Below are 24,563 nucleotides of genomic sequence, written 5' to 3' on the forward strand. Positions count from 1 at the left end.
CTTTGCATGAAACACTGGATTCCATGCCAACTGGATAGCACTCTGACTATCACAATGCAAAATTGGTACCTCTACTATAATGCCCAAGTCTCCCACTAAACGAGTAAACCATATAGCTTCCTTCCAAGCTTATGATGCTGCAACATATTCCGCTTTTGTGGTAGACATAAGTGTGCATTTCTGCAAACGAGATATCCATGAAACTACACCACCAGTGAATATAAAGACATAGCTTGAAGTAGACTTTTTGTTGTCCACATTCCCTGCATAAACTGCATCCGTGTAACCAATTACACTTGATTCTTTGCCTCCAAAACAAATGCACAACCCCTTAGTACCATTCAAGTACCTCATCACACACTGCCTCCCAATGCTTATTTTGCAAGGATTAGCCATATATCTGCTATAACTACTCCCACTGCAAATGCAATATCTGGACGTGTAGCAATCATGGCATACATCAAACTACGAAACTGTAGATGCATAAGGAACCTTGACCATCTCAGCCTTCTCCTCATCTGATTTAGGACAGTCATCTTGGCTAAGTTTCACATATGGAGGCAATGGAGTACTTATTGCCTTCCCCCTCTCCATATTGAAATGCTTGAGTATTCTAGATACATACTCAGTTTGCGACAAGTAAAGCAACCTTTTATCCCTATCTCACATGATACGCATGATGCCGAGAATATGACTGGCTTCTCCCAAATCCTTCATAAAAAGTTCTCATGCAACTTTGTTTGTTTGTAAAGCATCTACTTCATAGGTGTTCTTCCTAGCTACTATGAGCATATCATCCACATAAAGAATCAAGATCAAAAGACTACCATCGACGGCCTTCTTCGTATAGAGTCAATGATCCACCTCACTCCTTCTATAACCTTGAGACTTCATGAATGCATCAAACTTATGATACCATTCCCTTGGCGCTTGCTTCAAACCATAAAGACTCTTCTTTTGCTTTGCCATTCACAACAAAAACCCTATGGCTGCTGCATATAAATGTCCTCATGAAGATCACCATGCAAGAACATTGTCTTGACATCCATTTGGACAAGTTCCATGACCTCTTTGGCAACCAAAGGAAGAACACACCGAAGAGTGGTCATCTTGACTACAGGAGAGAAAATCTCATCAAAGTCAACACCCTTCTCTTGCTTGAACCCTTTGACAACTAGTCTAGCCTTGTACGTAGGCCTTCCATCACTCGGTGTGTGACCTTCAACTTATAGACCCATTTCCATGGCAAAGCATGTTTTCCTTTTGGCAAAGGTACCAAGTCCCAAGTTGCATTCTTATGTAAAGAATCCATCTTTGAATGCATAGCCTTCTCCCACTTAAGCTTGTCATCACGTAACATGCTTCTTTATAACACGAAGGCTCACCACAATCTATCAGCATGACATAATCCGATGATGGAACATATCTATTTGGAGGATGTGTCACCCTTGTAGACCTCCTCAACGCTGGCTCAACATTGCCACCATTTTGTTCCACTCCATCATGATTCACAAGGGGAAGATTCTCAGCTTGCATACCTTGTGCTTGGTGCCCATCATTCGGTGCATTTGGCACTCTATTATGCACAAGTCTATCTTCTTGAATCACCACTCTACGTATCTCAACAGCAGTAGGTATAGGCTTCTTGTGCATCTTCTCTTTGTTGAACACAACATCATGGCTGTGTACAATCTTTCTGGCTTTCGGATCCCACAAAAGATATCCCATTTCACCAGATTTGCCATATCCAAGAGAATATGCACTTCCTTGACTTCGGGTCAAGCTTATTCCCCATCTCTTTAGGGACATGGCAATATGCTTCACAGCCAAAAACACGAAGATGCCCATAAGACGGCGCAGATAGCCGCTAACTCGTGGTCTATCTCCGCGATGAGGTCCACAATAGACGAGCGGCCCTCCTCGTGGCCCTCCATGCTAAAACCTAAGCCTAACACAAAGGTCCAATGTGAAAGGGTCCAATGTGAAGGGTCTAATGCTTAGTGCTAAGTAGCACTAATGAAGCTATAAAACAATGCTAATGGGCCCACTAATGCTAATCCAAATAAAGAGAGCAAGGAGAGTGAAAACGACTTATGACAATGAGGCAAAAAAAAAGTTTTCCAGCTTTATAACCTCGATCGAGGTTCGGTAGCATCATGCAATTTAGGGTTTACAAGATGTACGCTCTGGATTTTAGGGTTAGTGAAACATACGCTCTGGATTTTAGGGTTAGTGAAACATACGGCCAAGATACACACTTAATTTTAGGTTTGGTGAAGGATCCACAGCTGAGATTTGATATTAGTATCTCGTTCGAGGTACATGGACGGCTTTGATTTTAAGTCATTACCACGACCAAGGTATGTCGACGGTCGAGATTCATTATATACCTCGATCGAGATACTTAAACGGCTGAGATCGCATCTTCCAATGTGCCTAAATGGACGATGGAGATTGCGTCTACATATCTCAAACGAGATATTTGGACGGTAGAGATTGTATCTACGTATCTCGAACGAGATATTTGGACGGTGAGGATTGTATCTCTGTATCTTGAACGAGCTATTTGGATGGTGGAGATTTGATCTCAATATCTCGTTCGAGATACATGGACGGTGGAGATTGTATTCCTTTACCTCGAACAATGAATGGTCAAGATTCGATTTTAATATCTCGTTCGAGATACGTGGATGGTGGAGATGGGCTAGTCAAATATGCCTAGGGGGATACAGCGTGGCCGTGATGTGGATCCGAGTGGCATAGATATCTCGATCGAGATAATGTGGTGGCGGTGACATGTAATGGTGACATGATGAGAGACCATATCTCCTTTGGAACCTTCTCATCTAAAGCCTTATTAGGTGACTGATTAATAAGATGAACAGCTGTATTGACAGCATCTGCCCAAAAACCATTAGGTAATCTAGCATTGGACAACATGCTATGAATCCTCTCTTGAATCGTACGATTCATCCTCTCAGCTATGCCATTCTGTGGAGGATTATATGGAGCAGTCGACTCTCTCTTAATGCCCTTCAAGTCACAAAAGTCCTGAAAGGCTTTAGAGACATACTTTTCACTATTATCTGTGTGTAAGCACTTAAGCTTTTGGCTACAGTAATTCTCCACTAGTGCAACAAACTTTTGAAAGGCTTCATCCTTTCACTTAAGAGGATACACCCACACCTTCCGTGTGTAATCATCTATAAACGTAGCAAAATATGAAGCACCTCCCAAAGACATAGTAGGCATAGCCCACACACATCAATATGAACCAAATTTAGAGGCTCACTTTTCCTCTTGCCACTTCTTTTATGTGCTGACGTGGTTTGTTTGCCAAACAAACAATGATCATAAAATAGAAAAATCTGAAAAATTAAACTCAAGAATATAGCGAAAACGAGACAAGATTTTCATTCCCTTTTGGCTCATATGGACTAACCAGAGATGCCACAAAGAAGTAGACGGCTGCTCGGTTAGTGCAATGACATGAGTTTTAACACTAGACACATGTACCATATAAAGTGTTCTAGACTTAGAACCACAAGCTACAACAAAAGAACCTTTGGTTATCTTCCATGAACAATCACCAAAAGTAACATGATATCCACCAGCATCAAGCTATCTAGTGCTAACCAAGCTGTGGCACATGTCTCACTTTCTTGAGCATAAATGAAGAACCATTGGCAAATCTAAGATGCACATCTCCCACTCCAACAATCTCATAAGCATAGTCATTGCCCAATCGTACGCATCCTTTCCTACTTGCACAATACGAAACAAACCACTCTCTATGTGGAATAACATGAAAAGATGCACAGGAATCAATGATCCAATTTTGTGATAACACATTGTTTGTGGCAACAAGAAATGCATAGTCAAGTGTAGAGGCATAGCAAATGTCACCATCATCACTCTCATGGACAATAGCGTTTGCCTCTTCAACCTTTGCCTTGCCTTTGTCATCCTTCTTGGCATCATCATTCTTTCCACCCAACTTCTTTTGCTCTCTTTTCCACTTGTAGCAATCCTTTTTAACATGGCCTTTCTTGCCGCAATGATAGTGTTCAATGTCTTTGTGACCATGAGACTTGCTATGATTTCTGCCTCTCTCAACAGATTTCCCCTTGCATTAGATCTTCCTCTAACACTAAGAGCATTGCCACCTTTTGAAGCATCAACATTCTTGCGGTTAAGTTCCTCAGTGAGTAAAGCACTAGCAACATCTGGCATTTTCAGTCCATTCGCGGCTACACTATTACTAATTGTCATCCTGAAAGTGTCCCAACTCTCTGGCAAAGTAGTAAGTAGAAACATAGCTTTCAACGGATCTACAATTGGAACCTTCTGTGCATGTAAGTGACTAAAGATCGCATTGAATTCATTCAATGCGATCATTCAAATGATCTGAGACTATCGTCCCTTCCTTCATTCGACAATCCACAAGTTTCTTTAGCCAATAGACTTGAGATGCAGCACTCTGCTTCTCATAAAGATCGCACAACTTGTTCCTTAAATCATATGCACCGCCATCTACTTCTTCGACATTGAAATAGACTGATTTTGACAAAAAGTCTAATGGTAGACTTTGCCAGCTCATCCCAATTATCTTCAGACATATCTTCGGGCTTTGCTCTTTGCAACTTTATTGGCTTAATCTACCTTTTCTGCACTAGAACATCCCAAATTTGCTTCTTCCAATATGAAAAGTTGGTCATGCTAAAAAGATTAGGAGGGCTTATGATCCTCAGAATCTACCAGCATAACGACTCAAATAACTTGCCAGAAGCCAATCCCAGTTCCCACTCTCAAGGACTACAAGGCTACACGAGCCCCGAGTACCTACAGAGAGAAGGAGAAGAACTTGGAGTCATATTCTCATGTATACGACTTATACGAAAATCCCTCCTCTCAGCTTACGGGAAGCCTGGGATTACCTCCGTTTCCATAAATACTGTAATAGCTTAGTAATTGCAAAGAGAAGAAGTGGAAAGAGGCTTTCGATAGCTTAGTAATTGCAAAGAGAAGGTAATTGCAGAGGGAAGAAGTGAAAAGAGGCTTTCGATAGCTGTGCGGTGACTACCTGCATGCCTTATATGCATATGGGAGTTAGAACATGCAAGAAAAGTAGAGGGGGAGGTGAAATTGCGCCATCTAGAGAGTGAGGAGCTTGATTTAGCAGATTCTGGCCTCTATTTTGGGAGGAAAAGGTGCTTTTTGGTTACATTTGCTCCCAGCTCCTTCTTTTCACCTATAATAGGTTAATTGAGACTTGTGGAGCAAGTTTATCCACTCTCTACCTTATCCCACCCCCTGGGCCATGTTCCCCCACTCCCGGGTGACTTCTGACAATTAATATGTTTTGAGGTCGTTCTTAGGTCATTTTGATTCTCGTAAAGCATGTTGGAATCCCTAGGTCATTAGCTAATGGCTTATGAATGTCTTTAAGTACTTCTCGTACTTCATGTCCATTCCTGTTGAGCTCTGGCTCCTGTTAAGGTCTTCTAGAGTATTTTCTCTCTCTAGGTCTAGAGAGAGAAAATCATTGAAACTAGCAACATATGAATGTGCATTACTTAGCTAGCGGCTTATGAATGTCTTTGAGCTGATCTAGTGCTCCATTGTCATTTCCGTTGCATCCTAGCTCCCCTTAAGGTCTTATGGAGCATTTTATCTCTCTAGGTATAGAGAGAGAAAATCATCATTTTAGCTTCATCTAACAACTTACGAATGTACTTCTGCTCTTATGGCCTTCCGTAGACCAGCATTACGTTCTTGTTAGTTGCCTTACTTTGTTAGAGTCCTTTCATGTACTTTCTCTCTCTAGATCTAGAGAGAGAAAGTCATCTTTTATGAGTCTGACTTTATTTTGATGACACGTATGCATTGTGTGTCCAGCAAAATAAAGTGCTGAGGTCATAAAACATTGGTAATGTATCAAAATGATAATTTGATGACATTGCCGCGTCCTTAAGTCATAGTCGTCCTCAACTATGCTTCGTAAAGGTGCCTTAGCCCATCTTGCTTGGGATCCACATTTAAGCAAAACACTTTCCGCAATAGATGGCTAATCTACTCGGTGCTTGAGAGACACAGTCTGCCGCCGCAAGCTTGTTCTTTCTTATGTAGCCATGACACCATCCCGCAGTAGATTGCTAGTCTACTCGTCGGTGCTTGAGAGACAGAGTCTGCCACAAGCATGTCCTTCATGCATGCATGTCCTTCATGTGCATGTCCTTCATGCATGCACATTAAAACATAATGAAGACAAGAGAGACAAGAAAAAAAACATTTCTTCATTAACATTTTCATACATCGATGTCTTGAGAGGCACTCAACCTGTGACTTCATTCACATAACATTTGACAAGATCAAGAATCGCGACTTCATTCTTCTCTGTGACTTCATTCACATAACATTTGATAAGATCAAGAATCATGGAGTTAACTATCTCGCTTCGCCCATCCGTTTGAGGGTGATAAGCAGAGGAGAAGTTAAGCTTAGTTCCTAAATTATCAAAGAGCCCCTTCCAGAAGAGACTTGTCATGCGTGGGTCTCTATCTGAAACTATAGAGCTAGGTAGCCCATGATACTTAAAGATTTGAGCAATGAAGAGGTTAGCCACATGATGGGATTTAATGCTCTTTTTGACAAGTATGAAATGTGCTTGTTTACTAAACCTGTCAACTATTGTCCAAATACTTGTATTTCCTTGTCTGGACTTAGGAAGACCAAAAATAAAGTCCATTGAAATACTCTCCCAAGGAGCTTCTGGTATTGGCAATGGTTGTAGCAGCCCTTGTTGCTTGCCTGTATCGTACTTGATCTTCTAACATATCAAGCATTGGGAAACATGTTCTTGAATGTCCTTTTCATTGAAGGCCAATAGAAATATGTACCATAGCACTTATGGTAGCTTGAATTCCGCGATGTCCCGCATAAGGAGGAGCATGGGATTCATTCATAACCTTCACTCGGAGCTTCTTTGTCATATAACCGTGTGCATGTAAGAGAAATCCATCTTTTATTATATATGGATCTTGGCTCTGCCCACCACTAGTTAGTTTAGACATTACATCAACAAAGTCTAGATCAGTAGCGTACGCATCTAACATGCTTGTAAGATCCTGGTGATATGCTACAGATACAGCATTCGCTCTTGGTCGTCATGATCTAACATGCTTGTTAGATCCTGGTGAGATGCTACAGATACAACATTTGCTCTTGGTCGTATGAGAGAGCATCCGCTACACCTGATTATGCTTACCTGGAATGTGAGATATATAAAAATAAAATTGGGAAAGAAAATTATAGAAAAATCCATCTGGAACTTTGTCCAGCAGAGCTTTAGTATTGTAGAAGGGATCCACATATGGTCTTCCCCATGATTCATGCTTGGGACATCTCCCCGGCATGCCAGATATACACAGTAACCCTCATTCGCAACCACCACCGTGAAAACAAGGCCCAGAACTGAACACCAGAACTTCAACCTGGAAGGGGAAGATGAGAGAGGAAGGCCTGCGGAGGAGGATGGGGTAGAGGAAGATGTGAGAAGTCGACGGAGAGAGAAGGCATCCCTGTGGTGAAGCATGCCTGTGGTGATGTGGGGCGCATCCCGGAAGCCACCCCCCTGTGGTGAAGCATAGGTGTGGCGGGCCGAGGATGAGAGAAGCCGAAACTGGATACGGGCACTGGAGGTTAGAATCCGCCTCATCACTGGAGATCTTCTTCTTTTGCCAGCTTTTCTTTTTCTTGGCAAAAGAAGAAGCAAAGCTGGTGAAAGAAGAAGAAAAGCTGGTGACGGTCTTCCCCATGATTCATGCTTGGGACATCTCCCCGGCATGCCAGATATACACAGTAACCCTCATTCGCAACCACCACCGTGAAAACAAGGCCCAGAACTGAACACCAGAACTTCAACCTGGAAGGGGAAGATGAGAGAGGAAGGCCTGCGGAGGAGGATGGGGTAGAGGAAGATGTGAGAAGTCGACGGAGAGAGAAGGCATCCCTGGTGAAGCGTGCCTGTGGTGATGTGGGGCGCATCCCGGAACCCACCCCCCTGTGGTGAAGCATAGGTGTGGCGGGCCGAGGATGAGAGAAGCCGAAACTGGATACGGGCACCGGAGGTTAGAATCCGCCTCAGCAATGCCATGACACCTGAGAATGAGAATGAGATCTCGACGCTGCAGTTCGAAGTGCTCGAAAACAACCTATGGTTTAGGCCGGTTACAGACCGCCATTGTGCCCAAACCAATAAATTGAACCCACGTCGAATTTGGGCAGTTTCACCTGACACCGCCAAAAGCTCCTGCCTTTTGCACGCCTAGTTGGCAGCTGACTCAGTGCCAAATCCTTACAGTAGATTCAGGTTGGGCCCCTGAGGTCCCTCAGCTTTGAGAAGGCCCTCATATCCCCGGTATGAGATGACGGGAAGGCCTCATGTAGGGCATACATGTGTGCACCTTAGAGCTGGACCCAGTGCAACCAGTGCAAATGGGCGGTGCTACGACAATGTCGTGTAATGATGCAGCATGTCGAGGAATACAGACGTTTGATGGATGACATGCTCGAGGCAATTTTTGAGGCAAGTGATCCTGTGGCCGAGGGTATGAAGCAAGAGGCTCGTACACCCTTATATGAAGGCTCGAGGATTTCCCGTCTGAAGACAGTTCTTACGTTGCTAAACCTTCAAGGGTCATTTGGTTGGAGTGATAAAACCATCACAGAGCTATTCAGGTAATGTGTGTGCATGTTTTAAACAAACGACTATTGCATCTTTACAATGCTTGCTCGATGTTCAACGTGGTGTGACGTGTAGGCTTTTGAAGAATCACATATTGCCGTCTCAGAATACAGTGCTGAGCTCCAAAGGTGATGCAAGAAAGATACTCCGAAAGTTGGGCGTAGACTATAATTCCACACATGCTTGCCCCAACGACTGTGTCCTCTTTCAAAGGGAGTACAAGGACTTGGAAAAATGTCCAAAGTGTGGTGCTGATAGATATCGTAAAGATCTTTGAGCGGAAACTATGCCGGAGAAGGTCTTGAGGCATTTTCCACTAATACCGCGCATTCAACACATGTTCAGGTGCAAATCAATTGCAAGCCTTATGTCTTGGCACTCCCAAAATCGCTCCACGGATGGTGTGCAACGCATTCCTACAGTTTGCATGGCATGGAAACACATCAAAGAGACTTGGCTAGATTTTGCATGGCATGGAAACACATCAAAGAGACTTGGCTAGATTTTGCAAAAGAGCCCTCGGCATTTGCGGCTTGGTTTGGCAATGGATGGAGTTAATCCGTTTGGTCAGCGCTCGACAACATATAGTGTGTGGGCCACAGTTGTTGTGAACTACAACATTCCACCATGGTTGACGACAAAGAAGAGGCATTTGATATTCAGCTTGCTAGTGCTTGGTCGTTACAAGGTAAAGAATATGGATGTGTATCTACAATCGCTTATAGATGTGTATCTATAATCGCTTATAGATGAGCTAAAGGAGTTGTGGTCCGACATCAAGGTGGAAGACAAAAGCAGGCACGTATTAGAGGCATACTTATGTGGACTATGCATGACTTTTGTAGCTATGGGGTTATTCAGGGCTTGTCACTAGTGGCTACCATGCATGTCTAGTTTGTGGGCCAAGACTGGATGCATGGAGGTCACGTGCACTTGAAAAGATGATATTCCAGGGCCATAAATGTCATCTCTCAAAGCCACATGAATTGCGTGAAGGATTCATCGGGCGTCGACCTCCACATATGGTCGCGAGAGACATTGGCAAGCCATGAAGGCGCTTGATGAAGGGCTCCCCAATGGGATGAAGAGGTATTCTATTCTATTTCAACTACCTTATTGGACAAGTCTTTGCATCAACCATCTCTTGGACCCAATGCATATCTTCAAAAACGTCGAAAATTTGTTGTGGGACCACATCAATGGTGCAAAGGATTCACATGGAGCAAGAGCAGATCTGCTCTTGTAGATCTGCAAGAGGTTGGAATCATGGAGCCACCATCTCTGAATTTCACTTTGTTGCCCCTCTTTGGCACCTTCTTAAATCATTTTAACCAGTCACTATCTCTAAAGTCTGCCTCAGTCAATATTCATGCATCCACTCCAGAGTCGGTAAGGTCATATACTTCGTGTGCTTGGGCTTTGTTCATGCAAAACATGGTCTTCCTCTCAAAATGCACATATGGAGGACACCAACACATCTTGCCCTACAAAATTCAGGATAAAGAAACCATACATCAATGCATGGAGAAGTAGCCAACAAAAATAAAGTACATGAATGCATGGACATGCCAGTAGCCAACAAAAAAAAACCATACATGAATGCCTGCACAAGTAGCCTTTCACAGTAAAGTACATGAATGCATATACAGGTGGCCTCTCACAGTAAAGAACATAAATGGATGTACAGGCATCTTGTCAATGGATGCATGCATGCACAGACCTATAGCCTCTCACTATAAAGCCAAAAAAAGAAAAAACCATACATGAATGCATGTACAAGTAGCCTCTAACTGTAAAGAACATGAATGCATGTACAGGCATCTTGTCCATGGACAATGTCACCCAAGTTACCTGCACCTATATTAAATCATCTTTTTCTGTATGATTATTAGGTAACAAGACTTTTTACAGCTAAAATTTCATACAACAAATGATTTAATTCAATGAGGAAAAAAATATTGAAATACCATGAACCAAAAGCACGTTGAGGGGATGAAGAGGTTAAGCTAAAAGTAATGGATGGGTTTATGGTTGGTGAGGTAGATGGGGTTTAGATACAAGTTCTTGATAGTGGCACAGTTGGTGGTGAATCTTTGCAAGTGAGTAATCTGTATGCCTGCACAAGAAATTAAAAGAAGGTATACAAGTGGTTTGCTTTCTTTGTTCATAATCGACAACGATACAAAATTTTTAAGAAACGGGATCTTGTCAAGTAAGAATAATGGAATTAATTAATTATTTTTATGTATGTGCTACAACCTTAAGGGTTAGATAGTCAGGAAAGGTTTTCATTGGGCACTATTGAGCTCTAATATGTTAATTATGATTTTTGGTGGATTTGAATGCATGAAAGGACTTATTTTAAGTGATACAATTCGTCTAAGCCTAAAAAAGTAAAAATTAAGTCGCTTTTATAAAAGTCACATTTACGGCTATTTGGAGCATAATTTTGCAGTTCTACTAGACCTATTCTGGTTCTTTTGAGTACCTGGATGACCCAATTCGGAGTTGGGATGAAGAAGTTATGGCCAAAACAAGTTTTTGCCACCTTCAGGATATCACGACTCTAGACAGCACAACTCTGCAGTTGATTAGGGAAGTTTTTATGTTGATTATTTCTTAATTTACTAGAAAAGCTATTGGCCCTCTACTCCCTTTATTTCTTCTGAGCCTTTTCTGAAGGAGTGGCAGATCAACGGAAAGTTGATTGGCCCTCTACTCCCTTTATTTCTTCAGAGCCTTCTCTGAAGGAGTGGCAGATCAACGGAAAGTTGATTGGTCATAGAGTCAAGATCAAGAGGGTGGAAGTGAAATGGCTGTCTAGGATGGTAGAAAAGTGGAAGAGGGCAGATTGCAGGGTGACATTGTATTATTGCAAATTGAACAAAAAGTTATGGAAAGCTTCAGTGTCTGGAAGACTCAATTTATTGTTGTGGAGGATATTGCACCAAAACTGCCTATCAAGGAGCTTACTGCCAGATGGGGGGAAGGTAATCCCATGTGCCCTTGGTGCAAAAGTGGGAAGGGATCATTAAGGCATTCTTTGTGGGATTGCAAAGTAGTACATCATGTATGGAAAAAGGTGGAGAAGTTCCTATCCCAATGTGGAGTACTTGATAAAATTAATTGGAGGCAGGCACTACTTGGCATGAGGGTCTAGCTTCCCCCCATATTACATGATATGTATATACATCTAAAAGGGGGGAAGTTGCTGTGGGGGCCCAGGGACATCGGACCACATTGAATTTTTAAAGTTAAAGGTTAATGGATAATACGAGTTAATTAGAGGCAGGCACTACTTGGCATGAGGGTCTAGCTTCCCCCCATATTACATGATATGTATATACATCTAAAGGGGGGAAGTTGCTGTGGGGGCCCAGGGACATCGGACCACATTGTGAATGTATATACATGATCGGACTACTAAACCCTAACATAAATTAGCTTTGCGGAATCAGAAAGAGAGAGAGAAAGTGGGGGGTGCATGCACACGCGCGCACACACACATGCACGCACACACACACGCACACAGCTTACCGAGATAAATCCCGCCAAATGCTCTGCTTTCGATCTTGCGCACAATTCTATACCTGGAGCCTACTGTCGGATCCATGTCTATCTCTCAGTTACCTATTGTGGTGGTTTTTAACAGGTAGCAACATATAGTACGTAGTGGGATTCGAACACATGTCGATTTGGAGAATTAAGATGGTCCACCAGGGATATGATGGATCACCGAAACCCAAAAAGAGAGGCGGTGGGGATGAGGGAGAGACTCTCTCCCTGATTTACGTAAGCTCTACAATATTGTTAAAAGAGAGAGAGAGAGAGAGAGAGAGAGAGAGAGAGAGAGAGAGAGAGAGAGAGAGAGAGAGAGAGAGAGAGAGCGAGAGCGAGAGAGAGAGAGAGAGAGAGCGAGAGCGAGAGCGAGAGCGAGAGAGAGAGAGAGAGAGAGAGAGAGCGAGAGCGAGAGAGAGAGCGAGAGCGAGAGCGAGAGCGAGAGCGAGAGCGAGAGAGAGAGAGAGAGAGAGAGAGAGAGAGAGAGAGAGAGAGAGGCTTTTAACGTCATAGGAACAATCCCAAGAGACCACAATGACCTATCCGACGAGAGGTGAGATTTGAACACAGAACGTGCCAAATCTCACTTCCATGAACCTATACAAAACATTGCTTCAAGATCAAGGATATTACACAGGGAAAAACTTTAAATTAATCTTCTTCATGTTGGTGGTTTACCGAGATTGACCCCTTGCTAGGATCCCAATAGTCTCCCACCCCAATTGCATGCCCACCCATCTACATACCAACAATCAATGTGAGAGAGATTAGCATCCCCCACCCTCTTGTCCAAACGTGAGAAGGAGAAACTCCGAAAGGTCTCGCTAAATCCTTCCACATGCCAAGCATCTAAAATCCTTAAGGCAAAGCATAGTATCTCCCAAGTTGCTGGCTTAGCACCCTAAATGGTGGCTAAGCTACCACCCCGCCTATCCTATAGCATGTTGAAGTCTCGTCCCATGCACCAACACTCAGCTGTGGGTAAGGAGTCTCCAATCAGCATCCAAATGTTAATTTGGCCACCCGACCGGCACATTAGGAGCATATACATTAAGAAATCCAACCTTGTCCTCTCTTATGCACATAATCATCCACTCTGCTCTCTAGGGCACTATGATGCCTTTGTCCTTAATCACAAAGCACAAGGTCTCCCCAATAGTAATACATACACCTCCCTAGGCACCAGATTACATATCACGTGAGATGTGTGTACGTCCTCGCGACCTAATCTTGTCGATTTGAGCCACCTTTGTCCCTACCGTTGTCGTACTCCCTTTCCATGTTCTATCGTGCGCCCATTGACGCCACCGTCAATCGGTCCCCCTTTTCTCCCTCGCGTCCTGATCTTGTCGATTTGAGCCGCCTCTATTCCATTCTCTTTGCTTCCCTATCACCCTCTTCATCCCTTTCTCCAACTGTGCACACAGACACCTTTCTTGCCTCTCTCCCTCTCTCCTCCTTGCGCACCCACACATACAAACACACACATAAACTCACACATACACACACACACACACACACACACACACACACACACACATCAGTGTCATTCAATCGTGCAAATTTGTCTTCTTGGCGTGTACTCTCATCATCGTCCTCAAACCACTAATCTCTCGTCGCACTTCAAGGTTAGTGTTTCCCTTTTGTTGATGTGTCTGTTTACTAATGAAATCATTGATTGCTAATCAATCTAACTACACACCACTTAACCTTCACATTAATGCACTAATACAAAGAAATATTCATTTAAATGCACTAATTACCTACACAATAATTAGCATTCTTATTAATGCACTAATCCATGTACTAATCTCATATTAATGGAGTAATTCAAAAAGGATAATTACCAAGAAATTGAAACATAAATAATGAATAGTACCTTGTACTTTTTTGTAATAATCCTCTTGGAAGAATTGAAAATCTCCTTGATTGCTCAAAAATCCCTCTAAAATTCATGCTTGAATTTTGAATTTGTGTAGGAAGCCTCCCAAATTCATTTGCACATTAGTGAGTTGAGGTTTTCCTAAGGTTTCCCAAGCCTTATAGGACAGAACATTACAATCGGCTCCAGAGTCGATGAGAGCTGATACATCATAAGCAGCCTATTGAGTGTGGATACGCACTTGGATATGGAAGGGGTTCCACAAACTCTTCATCATCACGTATAGGCAAAAGGACTGCCTTGCGGCGTGCTTTCGCTTTTGCTACCCTTGCTTTCGCTTCTTCACGAGCTTGTTGCTTGAGTAAAGCTTGGCCTTCCTTACGTTTCTTAGCAGCATGCATCCGTGCAAAAAGGCCAAGCTGGTGCAAGGTCATGTGGCTATGATTATACTCAATCTTGTGGTGGTCGTGGAGACCAAGTAATCGTGGAGATCGAAGGCCAAAGCTGGTGCAAGGTCACGTGGCTATGATTGTACTTGAGCTTGAGGTGGTCATGGAGACCAAGTGATCGTGGAGATCAAAGGCCAAGTGGGTGCAAGGTCACGTGGCTATGATTGTACTCAAGCTTGTGGAAAATTAAATAAATACTGTAAGGGGCGCCACGGTTTTTGGGGTCAAATATCTCTCTGTGTAGGTGCACTCTAGCTCCCTTCTTTCAACTCTTTCTCTTCGAGTTCGTGTGTTCTATTTTTGAAGGTTAAGTGCTTTATTTAAAAGTGAAGGTGAGTTACATTGGTATCAGAGCATAGCTTGGGATCATCTTCCATTGAGATCCCCGATCCAAGTATAGAAGACCTTCAACATGACAGGAACGCAAGAAGAACAAGTAGAGATTGATGCGATTGACTTAGAGCAGGATCTTTGAAGTGAGGCGGTGACGGTTAAAGACTTCCGACTTGTTTGTTATCTCACGCAAAGACTACAGGAGGCCCGTGAAAATGCCCTCTTGAGGAAGGATTTTTGTACGAGAAATCCCGATCCCAAGAGAGAGAAACCTTCTTCATGAATCAACAAAACCTTGAATTTTCACATTAAGAGGAGAAGAAGAAGAAGAAAAAGTAGCAAAATTCACTGTTTGACAAAATTTGACCAGTTTTGACCGTGCATTGACATGGGGTTGACCAAAGTCAAAAGCGATGGGAAGTGGGAGAAGAGCAAGGATGGAAGTTTCCATATATAAAAAAGCAAGCTTTTTGCATCCAAAAGCAAGATTTTGACCGCTTTTTGGGAGAGAAAAAGATCCTAAAAATCTCTTAGACGGTTGGGAATTTGAGGATGAGGCAGAAGGGAAAGTTGCTTCTTTTTGCAATATCTACCTAATGACATGAACAAATTTTAATTATTATGGTTTGCAAAATTACGGTTTTCAAGCCACATGTGTCGAAGTGGTGATTGTGATCAAGTGAAGGCTTGGAACTAAACTTCTTGAAAGGCGCTCTAAAGACCAAGGAAAGCTTGATGGAATCAAAGGATCCAAGGAAAGGAATTTCAGTGGGATGTAAGTGGAAAAAGATGGGCAATCTCAAGCGGCCTCAAAGAAGATGGGAGAAGTCAATGTGAATCAAGCAATTTCAAATAAGTGTAACTTTATGCTAAAAAGGGGATTTCGGCCCGAAGGAGCTACAAGGTCTTCACGTAACTTCAAGGGGAAGACTTCCTCAGAACTGGAGTGGTACCCAAAAAAAAACCAAGTGCTTCTGATGTGGAGGTGATCATATAGTTAAGCATTGTCCTAACAAGGAGACTAAGCCGCAGACTTCTCTAGTAGTTGCAACTATTTCAGAAGTTAATAGTGGATCCGAGACTGATATATGCCTAGCTTGAGAAAAGCTAGGAAATCAAGGAACTGGGACCAGCCATCGAAGCGGGTCAACCATTCAAGGGCAGCGGAGGTCCAAACATCCCTCTGATTGGATAAAGAGGAGGATACAATAAGTCCCTTGGAAAAAGATCGAGCAGAATTTCTTAAGCAGTCTCAAGATTGTTTTAGATTCTATTCCGGGAGGGTTACCACCCTCAAGAGGAGATGATGATCACAGGATTAAGATAATCCCTGGAAGTTAGCCTCTTAACAAACCGGCTTATCGAGTGAGTACAGCTCAACAAGAGGAGATTATGTCTCAGGTCAATGAGCTGTTGGAGAAAGGATTGATTTGGCCAAGTTCATCTCCTTTTTGCTCACTGGTATTGCTAGTACAGAAGAAAGATGGGATATATAGGATGTGTGCGGACTATTGAGCATTGAATAAAATTATGATTAAGAACCGGTTTTTGATTCCAAGGATTGATGACATCCTTGACAAGTTGCAGGGATCGGCGTACTTTAGCCGAATCGATCTTAAGAGTGGCTATCATCAAATATGGATTGTGCCAGAAGATATTTACAAGACTACTTTCAGGACCACTTTCGGGACCACTTTCGGATTATATGCGTATTTGGTGATGTCCTTTGGCCTCACTAGCACACTAGCCACTTTCAAGAGGATGATAGAGCATACACTGGAGTGACATCATCGTGTTCTCAAAGAGAGAGGAGGAACATAGAGAGCATTTGGCAAAGGTGTTCCAAGAACTGTGAGAGAATAAGCTCTATATAAATGGTAAGAAGAGTGAGTTTCTTTTGCAAGAGATTCACTATTCGGGACTTATAGTCTCAAAAGATGGGATTCACATGGATCCAACCAAGATCAAAGCCATCAAAGAGTGGCCAGAGCCGAAGAATTTGCATGAAGTGAGGAGCTATCTTGGATTATGTGCCTATTACCATCGATTCATTGAGAAATTTGCAGTCATACTAGGTCTACTTCATGATTTGACCCGGAAAAAGGCTAAGTTTACAAGGGACAAAGCAGAGAAATATGCTTTTCAGACTGTGAAGAAGAAGCTTATATCGGGACCAATACTTATCTTACCCGACTTGTCCAAGCCTTCCAAAGTGGAATGTGATGCTTCTGGAGATAGCACTAGAGCATTTCTTAACCAAGAAGGACATGCAATAGCCTATGAGAGCCGTAGGTTGCTTCCAAATGAGCAGTCGATGGGAGTTTATGAGAAAGAGCTATTAGCAGTTATACATGCCCTCAGCATAGCTGGAAATATTATTTACTTGGAACTTGTGATCAAGACGGATCATCAAAGTATTCAATATTTTATGATGCAGACTAAACTCTCAGAAAACCAAATGAGATGGGCTAATTTCTTATCTTTATTCCACTTTCATATAGCTAATATTCCAAGGAAGTAGAATACGGTAGCGGATGCTTTGTCAAGGAAGGCCACAGAGTAAATGCAGTGATCATAGCATTTCATCAAGAGCTCGATGAAATGAGAAATCTTTATCTTGAAGATGAGGACTTCAAGGATATTATGCAAGCATTGTTGGATGGCCAAGATAAAGAGCATTTTGCCATCAAGACGGCTTCCTAGTCATGGATTCAAAATTATGTGTTACTAAGGGTTTGTAGCATAAAGTGATGACCGAGTCTCATTAGCCTCTAGACTCCATATGTGGGGCACAGAGGAGTTAGTGCTACAAGCAGTGCTATAGAAACCTACTTCTATTAGCCCAATATGTGGAAGTATATCCAAGATTGTAGCAGATTGCCTAACATGTCAAAAGGTCAAGTATGACAGAGGCAAGCAACTAGGATTGTTGATGCCACTACCTATGCCTAAGCAATGCTGGGAAATTATTACCATGGATTTTATCTTTGATTTGCCTAAGTCATCAAATGGTAATACAAGAATCTAGACCAGAGTAGATTGCTTTAGTAAACAAGCTCACTTTATTGTAGTCAAGAAGACGATCAAAGGATGCCACATGGCAAGACTATTTATATCTCGGATCTTCAAGTATCATGGAATGCCTAATTCCATAATTTGGATCGAGATCCAAGGATGACCAATTTATTCTAGAGAGCTTTGTTTGAGAATTTGGGAACTAAGTTAAAGTTTTCATCTTCTTATCATCCACAAATAGATGGTCAGAGGAGTGAGATAATAAATTCCATTATTCTAGATTTACTCAAGTGCTATGTGGGGGAGCAGAACAAGGAGTGGGAAAAGTACTTTCCACTCGTGGAGCTCGCCTACAACAACACAGTGCATAGCTCCATAGGAAAAGGTACCCTTTGAAATCATGGAGGGGAAGCCTAAAGTGCCTCCTATTCCCAAGACGAAGGACAAGATATTTGCAGCAGATGAGTATGTGCGAGATTTGAAAACAGCGTTTTCAAAAGTGAAGCAAGTCTTGGAAAAGTCCATGGTAAAATTTCTAAGCCCCTGTAGGATTGCCTCTCCAATCCTTACCTATATTTTGTCTCAATCTTGCCTTCTGAAACCTTAGTAATACCCAATCGCCCTTCTTGTACTCAACCTTTCTTCTATGCTTATCTGCAACTGCTTTATGCTTAACCCTAAACAGTCTCAAAGATATTATGGACCATTCCAGGTTCAAGAAAAGATTAATGATGTGGCCTTCAAGTTAGTATTACCAGAGCACTGGAAGACTCATAATGCCTTCCATGTGAGCCTTTTCAAACCTTACATAGGACCATTGCCTTTAGAGCCAGCTCAAGAGGATCCACCAGAAGTGGACGAGATGGAAGAAATTTTGCAGCTTGAGAAAATTCTACCGCATAAGGAAAGGAAGGAAAAAGGTGGCAAGACTCTTCGGAAGTTTCATGTGCATGCTAGACACACATCAGCCATATGAGGTCTAGAGCATGGAGCTAGCATCACAAGGTATGGGATGCCAGGGTGATTAGACTTGGCTTGCAAAGTTGGTTAGCAGCTTTCCACCGAGATCTCTAACCCGGGCTTGTGGGGATAGCCAAAGTTTGTGAGCCTTGCTCACGGCTGTCATGGTTGTGAACAGGGACAAAACAAAGGACCCATCAATGCAACAAGATCTACCAACCAAAGTATCCATCACCAAAAGCACACAAACGACAACCTCAATAAGTTTTAGCCCAAACAAAGGATATAGGCACATAGATTAAGTGATAGAGACCAGCATAAGTGGATAGAACACCAAGCCACACAAAGCGTCAATTCAATGGGATGGCTTTCTACGCAAAAGTCATCGGAAGCACAAGGATATTGCCATGGCAATAGAGAGCTCTATGGTTGCCAAAATTGGAGTTCATTGCTTACAAAGTGCCTTCCGAGACGACAACCTTGACAAGTGAACCTCAAAGAAATAGGACAACCACTGAAAGATCAATACGAAAGTAGAGGAAATCAAAGCAAAAATGATAGTGGCAAAACAATGCTTCCGCCTTTGGAGGACGGACAATAACAAAAGGAATCTCTACGGAGATATGGATCCCTAAAGACAACTTGGCTCAAATATCTTCCAATGGAAGCAAAAGCTTAGTCTAAATTCATGCAAGGGAGCATAAAGTCAAAGGCCTACAAGGACTGGATTGTTTCAAAAGACCTCATCATTGCTCAAGGATATTATGAAGGACAATCACAAATGTGGTTACCAAAAGTCCTGGCACAAACTAAAAGAAGTAGTTATGTCTCCAATGGAAATCAACGTAAAGACACAACTTCTACATACAAATGGAGACCAAAAGAAGTTGATACAAACAAAACCACAAGTTACAAGGCCACCACATCACAGATTCAATCAAACAAACTAAAGTGGGTTCCAAAGAAACTCATTGCGTTAGAAGAATCCCAAATCTCTTCAACAACAATATCCAATAAAGGTCTACAGTGGGTTCCCAAAACAGGTTCTACTAATGTCAAACTAGAGACAAAGGCCCTTGAATCAGATAAGGCTACATTGTTAGCCTCAACACCTTCGTATTTGCAACATTTGTAAATCCAATGTTTGATCCAAACCCCTCAACATCTACTGTAGATTTCAATGCCTTTTACTTCTAAACTTGGATCAACTTGCAGAGGAGGTGTTTGCATTGGAGCATGCGCTATGCCTCAAACATGGCAAAATGAAGGGGAGTTCAAAGTCAACCAGTCTAAAAAAAGTCAACCAGTCTAAAAAAGGAGACCCCTATTCAAGGTACTATATTTTCTATTTGTGTACTTCAAGACACAATCAAAGAAGTCCAAAGTCGCCACCAATCAAAACGTATTGATAGGCATAAACAAATGAGCAAGGCGTCAATCCCAATGCTTCAAGTCATATCTACACTGTGTACATAGTTTGCATGTGCTTCCATGCTTATCCATGCACCATTTTTCTTACACCATCTTAGTCAAAATTCAAGCTTGAATTTTAGAGGGATTTTTGAGCAATCAAGGAGATTTTCAATTCTTCCAAGAGGATTATTACAAAAAAGTACAAGGTACTATTCATTGTTTATGTTTCAATTTCTTGCTAATTATCCTTTTTGAATTACTCCATTAATATGAGATTAGTGCATGGATTAGTGCATTAATAAGAATGCTAATTATTGTGTAGGTAATTAGTGCATTTAAATGAATATTTCTTTGTATTAGTGCATTAATGTGAAGGTTAAGTGGTGTGTAGTTAGATTGATTAGCAATCAATGACTTCATTAGTAAACAGACACATCAACAAAAGGGAAACACTAACCTTGAAGTGCGACGAGAGATTAGTGGTTTGAGGACGATGATGAGAGTACACGCCCAAGACAACAAATCTGCACGATTGAATGACACTGATGTGTGTGTGTGTGTGTGTGTGTGTGTGTGTGTGTGTGTGTGTGTGTGTGTGTGTGTGTGTGTGAGAGAGAGAGAGAGAGAGAGAGAGAGTTTATGTGTGTGTTTGTATGTGTGGGTGCGCAAGGAGAAGAGAGGGAGAGAGGCAAGAAAGGTGTCTGTGTGCACAGTTGGAGAAAGGGATGAAGAGGGTGACAGGGAAGCAAAGAGAATGGGATAGAGGCGGCTCAAATCGACAAGATCAGGACGCGAGGGAGAAAAGGGGGCCCGATTGACGGTGGCGTCAATGGGCGCACGATAGAACATGGAAAGGGAGCACGACAACGGTAGGGACAAAGGCGGCTCAAATCGACAAGATCAGGTCGCGAGGACGTACACACATCTCACGTGATATGTAATCTTTGCAGCTGTACCTAGGTCGCACGAGGACATCACATCTGGTGCCTAGGGAGGTGTATGTATTGCTATTGGGGAGACCTTGTGCTTTGTTATTAAGGACCAAGGCATCATAGTGCCCTAGAGAGCAGAGTGGATGATTATGTGCATAGGAGAGGACAAGGTTGGATTTCTTAATGTATATGCTCCTAATGTGCCGGTCGGGTGGCCAAATTAACATTTAGATGCTGATTGGAGACTCCTTACCCACAGCTGAGTGTTGGTGCATGGGACGAGACTTCAACATGCTACAAGATAGGCGGGGTGGTAGCTTAGCCACCATTTAGGGTGCTAAGCCAGCAACTTGGGAGATACTATGCTTTGCCTTAAGGATTTTAGATGCTTGGCATGTGGAAGGATTTAGCGAGACCTTTCGGAGTTTCTCCTTCTCACGTTTGGATAAGAGGGTGGGGGATGCTAATCTCTCTCACATCGATTGTTGGGTATGTAGATGGGTGGGCATGCAATTGGGGTGGGAGACTATTGGGATCCTAGCAAGGGGTCAATCTTGGTAAACCACCAACATGAAGAAGATTAATTTAAAGTTTTTCCCTATGTAATATCCTTGATCTTGAAGCAATGTTTTGTACAGGTTCATGGAAGTGAGATTTGGCACTTTTTGTGTTCAAATCTCACCTCTCGTCGGATAGATCATTGTGGTCTCTTGGTATTGTTCCTACGACGTTAAAAGCCTCTCTCTCTCTCTCTCTCTCTCTCTCTCTCTCTCTCTCTCTCTCTCTCTCTCTCTCTCTCTCTCTCTCTCTCTCTCTCTCTCTCTCTCTCTCTCTCTCTCTCTCTCTCTCTTTTAACAATATTGTAGAGCTTACGTAAATCAAGGAGAGAGTCTCTCCCTCATCCCCACTGCCTCTCTTTTTGGGTTTCGGTGATCCATCGTATCCCTGGTAGACCATCTTAATTCTCCAAATCCACATGTGTTCGAATCCCACTACGTACTATATGTTGCTACCTGTTAAAAACCACCACAATAGGTAACTGAGAGATAGACATGGATCCGAGAGTAGGCTCCAGGTATAGAATTATGCGCAAGATCAGAAGCGGAGCGTTTGGCGAGATTTATCTCGGTAAGCTGTGTGTATGCGCATGCGCCCCCCCACTTTCTCTCTCTCTTTCTGATTCCGCAAAGCTAATTTTTGTTAGGGTTTAGCAGTTCGATCATGTATATACATTCACAATGTGGTCCGATGTCCCTGGGCCCCCACAGCAACTTCCCCCCTTTATAGATGTATATACATATCATGTAATATGGGGGGAAGCTAGACCCACCCTCATGCCAAGTAGTGCATGCATTAACTCGTATTATCCATTAATCTTTAACTTTAAAACTTCAATGTGGTCCGATGTCCCTGGGCCCCCACAGCAACGTCTCCCCTTTTAGATGTATATACATATCATGTAATATGGGGGGAAGTTAGTGTTGAGATATCGAGCTCGTCTAGTGAGGCGGTGGCCACTGATGACCCGCCTGGGGGATAGGCCCCGCACTTACACCACTGGCATGGTTGGTGAGATCTTGGGTGATATGCGGCCAGTGGGATGACAGGCTGTGTGACAGCCATTCTAGAGACTGGCATAGTTATAGCACCAGCTCATTTAGTCGGGTTCACACTATAGAGAACCCGTGTATGTATTAGTTGAGTACCTTTCATATTATGAGTACTCTTATCTTGTATATGATGTGTTGAGTGTTGAGTAGAGAAGAAGAAGATTTTCAGCCTCTCACCTTGTGTGTTCGCTATTAGGGTTTTGTGAGTGTGTGTGTGTGCTTGCAAGAGCTCAAGCTCTTGCAAGAGCTCAAGCTCTCTTCCCCCCTGCATCTTTTCATGGTATCAGAACCTGGTTCGTGCTAAGGGCTGAGCTGCAAGCAAGAGAACCACAGGAAGCTGTACGAGGGTAAGAGCTTCAACTACTCTTCCCTATTTGTGTTGGTGACTACACCCTTGTCGGGAACTCTACGGGAGGCACCGGCAACGATCTCTAATTGAGGAGCTTTCTTCACGGGAGTAAAGCTATTGGGCAACTATACAGTCCTACGGACTGAATTTTAGTCCAGTCCTACGGACTGAATTTTAGTCCTAGGGATTGAATTTTTCGGGCCGAAAACGCGTTTCGGGCGCGTCTGGACCTCCGTTTTTCAGAAAGCAGGCGATTTCGAGCACTGCGGGTAAGTCATCGATTCTCTGCAGAACTCTGTTTTAAGAACTGCAGGAAGACAGATTGACTGTGCAGACACTGTGGGTGCTGCAAAGAGGTCTACAGTTTCCATTGGGTGTATGTATGCACATTGAAGTCACTGGTTGTGACATTTGAGAGTACTACAGTACCACTGCAGAAAATACAGCAGTTTGTGTGCAGAAAAACCAGAGTGCTGTTTTTGGTAAAATTGTGTGTTTGGCAAGATGTCAAATGATGGGATAACCCAGATTGTGGCTGAGAAGCTTGATAAGAATATTAGAGGCATACTTATGTGGACTATGCATGACTTTTGTAGCTATGGGGAGTATTCAGGGCTTGTCACTAGTGGCTACCATGCATGTCTAGTTTGTGGGCCAAGACTGGATGCACGGAGGTCACGTGCACTTAAAAAGATGATATTCCAGGGCCATAAATGTCATCTCTCAAAGCCACATGAATTGCGTGAAGGATTCATCGGGCGTCGACCTCCACATATGGTCGCAAGAGACATTGGCAAGCCATGAAGGCGCTTGATGAAGGGCTCCCCAATGGGATGAAGAGGTATTCTATTCTATTTCAACTACCTTATTGGACAAGTCTTTGCATCAACCATCTCTTGGACCCAATGCATATCTTCAAAAACGTCGAAAGTTTGTTGTGGGACCCATCAATGGTGCAAAGGATTCACATGTAACAAGAGCAGATCTGCAAGAGGTTGGAATCATGGAGCCACCATCTCTGAATTTCACTGCATGAACAAAGCCCAAGCACACGAAGTATATGACCTTACCGACTTTGGAGTGGATGCATGAATATTGATTGAGGTAGACTTTAGAGATAGTGACTGGTTAAAATGATTTAAGAAGGTGCCAAAGAGGGGCAGTTTAGTTCTTTCCTATGTTTGTGTTTCTTTGTTGACATAGAGTAGTCTTGGAGTGCTAGACTCTATCATGACTAAGTATGCCCATCACCTCTGGAGAGTGATAGAAACTCAGCTCGTTGGTTTTATAAAGTATATTCTTTTGAAATAACCTTA

At 42.7% G+C, this 24,563-nt stretch overlaps 1 pseudogene; it reads left to right on the forward strand.

The window, feature by feature from the left end:
• The first annotated feature begins 8,524 nt into the window (after positions 1–8,524).
• LOC147617958 (uncharacterized) lies at positions 8,525–24,051 on the forward strand (annotated as a pseudogene).
• The last annotated feature ends 512 nt before the right edge of the window (positions 24,052–24,563 follow it).

This window comes from Cibotium barometz, chromosome 36, assembly GCF_041138505.1.
Source record: "Cibotium barometz isolate CiBa-2024 chromosome 36, ASM4113850v1, whole genome shotgun sequence".
NCBI classification, from domain to species: Eukaryota; Viridiplantae; Streptophyta; class Polypodiopsida; order Cyatheales; family Cibotiaceae; genus Cibotium; species Cibotium barometz.